Raw genomic sequence first — 3,844 nt, forward strand, 5'->3', positions numbered from 1 at the left:
CTCTAACTACATGGTGCAAAACAAAAAAAAAAGTAAAAAAGAATGAGATAAAGATATATTTTATTTTCTAGCTCTTGGGTGCTCTATCTCTTTTGATGCCGCCCTGGACAACAGCCCATATCATAAACTGTCACTGCTGGCACAAACCACAAGAGCAACTTCATTGTATTACACTTTAAACCATGTCAGAATGAGCAGCCAGCTACTGATTTAAGTCCTCTATGAGACTTCATCAGTGCAGACTGGACATGTTCTGGGAAAAGCTGCACTCACACAAAGGTTGCGTTTAGCATGCCGACCCCTCCTCCGTCCTCACTGCTGCTCATTGCTGGTGGACTCAGCCTGGCAGTGGGAGCGAGGGCCGATTTCCCATCAGGAACAAATAAGCTTTTTGTTACTCAGAGGCCGCGGCTCTGAAAAGTTGTCAGGCATCTTTGTCATGGGAACAAATTCTCGTAAATCCGCTCGCTGTTTCCATGCAAACTGAGTCACTATATTGTTGAGCCAAAACGGGAGAGGTGAGCGTGTTGCTGCACGTTCTGCATGAGGAACTACCTCGACTAAAAAAAAAACTAAAAAAAAACAAAACAGAAAAATATTTAAACAGTTTGATCATTTCTATCTATGCCTAAAGACGAGAATAAAGCTCGTATGCCTGTTTCTTCATAAAGCTCTGGGTCGATTATTAAAGCTAAAATACAATAAATCTGTGTTCTGGAGAAGCTTCTAGTTCCACTTAGCCTCAAGAGTAAGTTTGTGTGAGCCACGCAGCCATTCTGGCAGCCAGCCTCACCAGCTGACTCTAATTTCCTTCATACCCACTTGTTTATTCATGTTGCATTCTTTCACATTTAGGGTTCAAACTGCAGTGACTCCATTTGGCTGCAAAAACTGAACATAATTTTTTTTTAAAAATTCTAACAACTACACAGCAACATCCCCCCAAAATGAAAAAAAATATTTTATTCTGTTGCTTTGTTGAAAGTTGATTAAAAATGTCAATGAAACACATAAAAATAAAAACAGTGTTTTAATGTGTATTTGTCAACAAGAGCTAATGAGAGGCATGCGAAAGAATTAGTTCTTCACAAATCAGAGAACTGATTGCTGTCTCCACCTTGTGGAAAATTAACAAACAACAGAGGTATTCATCTACATGCCTGATCATAAACAGGGGGAGAAATTACAGGAGTTTGTGTTTCACATCCACTGACTTCCTCCTACAATCTAAAAATATGACGTTACGGTTAACTGGTCTATGTCCTGAGGCGTGAGTGTGTGTGTGTAGATGGTTGTTCGTCCTGTATCTCTGTGTTGTATTGTAACAAACTGGCAACCTGTCCAGGGTGTACCCCACCTCTCACCCCATACATACATAAATACAGACTAAATTTAAACAGCACCCATGAACTAATAAGTTGTAGGTTACTCAAACTAAAATATTTCACTATAGACTTTAGTTTAGTTCAGTTGAAATTTTCTAAATCTCTAAAACTTAGCACCAACAAATAGGTCCCAATTTCCTTAATCTTGGGTGATTGACCAAAACTTACATGTGAAGACAATGTTACCCACCGATGTTAACCACCCATCAACTTCACCAAATATCTAAAAATCAACCACAGTTGTGGCTGAAAAAAGTTGTAGATATACTGGGGAGCTTCATTACTGAACAAATGGCTGATTGGAAACGGGTTGCAGGTGTGAGAGGAGAGAGAGAGAAAATGGGACAGAGTGAGAGAGAGCACAGAAACTGGGTAACTAGGAAAATGAATCTAATACAGACAAATAACTTGATACAATGAGCATAACAAATCAAAGAAACAGACGAAGGAACACATAGTAATAATAATGAGATTTGAATCAAACCACAAAACAACCCAAGACCTGACTTGATGTGGACCATATGGACTTTGTAGTTCACAGTGAGATATTTCTGAATCCAGTAAGGTGTGTTAAAAATGTCTTTGCTGTGGTTGTGGCCCCAGCAGTAGGAACTTCTAGTGTACTGTAAGTAATACCTCCCAGAATGAGTCCAGGAGGCCATCTTCTGTGTCTAGAGGTACATGAACAAACAGGAATATCTTAAAAACTAACATTTAAGCAATTACAGCTGGTGAGGTGTTTATTTAACAAAAGTTCAAGAGCCTGGTGTTAATGTTTTCATACTTCATGCGTCTTTCAGTGCTGAGCCTGTTTTCTTTCCATGGTCAGTGTTTGTAGCCCCTGGTCCTCAGTTCAGCCTCCAAGGAACAAAACACAACATAATGTGGCAGAAAGCTGAACATGTATAGCACTAATACACAACTGAACTGAATCAATAAATGTTCTATTTTGTTAGGGGTTCCTATTTTTATTGTAATTTCATGCTGTTTGAAGTTACAAATAGCAAAGGTTGACAAATGGCAACCTCTGGAGAGTTCAACTCTCACTGGATGTTACTCTTTTTATGTTTCTCCAATCCAAACGGTTTACAAATTCAACTTTTCCAGAAATGACCTTTTTTGAGGACAATTTACATTGGTCAATAACCCCAATTTACAAGATTTTGGAATTTTGGGGGGAACCAGAGCACCCAGAGAAAACCCCCACTAACACGAGAAGAACAAACAAACACCCACAGAAAGAGGCACTTGGTTAAGAACTAAGATCTCTTTTCTGTGAAGATGCAGCACTAACCACTGCATCACCGTGCTAAACATTTTTTTTGGTCCAAAATCTGGGATGTATTTTGAGGTTTTGGAAATGGTTCAGGACTGACATGAACCAGTTCTGAACCATCAGGACTGGTCCTCTAAAACAATCATCTTGCTTTTCTCATCACAAATTACTCTTTTTTTTGTTTGTTTCTCCGATTTAAACTGTTCACAAATAAAATTTTCTAGAAATTAATACTACATTTGTTGAGGACAATTTAGATTGGTCAATCACCCTAATTTACATGGTTTTTGAAAATCTAGTGGAACCGGAGCACCCAGGATCTTGGCTTTCCTTTTTCTCTGACAGAGTTTCCACACACAGGTCTGTCACTTCCATGGCTTCGGGATCAAGGATGCTTGAATTTCTCAGCATCTCATTTACGAAGTCATTTAGCTCATTGGGAGATTCATCAGGAAATTCAATATTCTCTAATAGATGTTTCAGATCCGTGGATGCAGTGTCATAAATGGATTTTACAGGGATAGTGTAGTTTTCCCCGTTTGGTTCTTGATGCCTGGCCACTTTTCTTCTTGGAGGTCCTAGTTCATCTCTGTCTTGGAGCTCCATTTTCAGATTTTCCAGCTCTGTTTTATAATTAACCTCACAGCTACAGTACCGTTGTTGGAGGACAGTGAGTTGCTTTTGGAGACTGTCCTTCTCGACTCCAAGTTCACTGATAATCTTTTGGTCCCTCATCATTTTCAGTGAGTGAGCTTTCATCTCTTTATCTACCTCCTGCTTAAATATTTTTGCTTGCTGTCTTAACCTGTCATTCACGAGAGGACCCAAATTTGGGTCCTCTCGTGACAGGTTAACGGTTAACCTGTCATTGTGAATGACAACCTGTGAATGACATCTCCTTCATATGCCTGGATTTGTGACCTGAATGCTTCCTCACCAACAATATGAGCTACCTTCAATTGCTCAAATTCCTTCTGCAGCAGCCTTTTCGTCTTGTGTTTTATGTCGCTGTGCACCCTGGAAGCGATTATAGCTCGTCTGAGAGACTCTGAATCAGAAAACTCTTCTCCTGTCAGTAGTTCTCTCTTCATCTCCTTGAGTCATTTCTGTAACTCGGCTTTTGTATTCTCCAGTTCTCTTTGCACGTAGACTAGCTTTTGGTTCTCCTCAAACCATCTTGCTC

At 39.7% G+C, this 3,844-nt stretch overlaps 1 long non-coding RNA gene across 1 annotated transcript; it reads right to left on the reverse strand.

Moving 5' to 3' along the window:
- Positions 1-163: 163 nt before the first annotated feature.
- On the reverse strand, positions 164-2,888 carry LOC107833023 (uncharacterized). Its single transcript, XR_001658739.1, has 3 exons — positions 2,170-2,888; positions 2,022-2,056; positions 164-560 (listed from the first exon to the last, which is right to left on the reverse strand). It is a non-coding gene; the product is annotated as an uncharacterized LOC107833023 (long non-coding RNA).
- Positions 2,889-3,844: the final 956 nt, after the last annotated feature.

The sequence above is a fragment of the Poecilia formosa genome, unplaced genomic scaffold (genome assembly GCF_000485575.1).
Source record: "Poecilia formosa unplaced genomic scaffold, Poecilia_formosa-5.1.2 Scaffold309, whole genome shotgun sequence".
In the NCBI taxonomy this organism is placed as follows: domain Eukaryota; kingdom Metazoa; phylum Chordata; class Actinopteri; order Cyprinodontiformes; family Poeciliidae; genus Poecilia; species Poecilia formosa.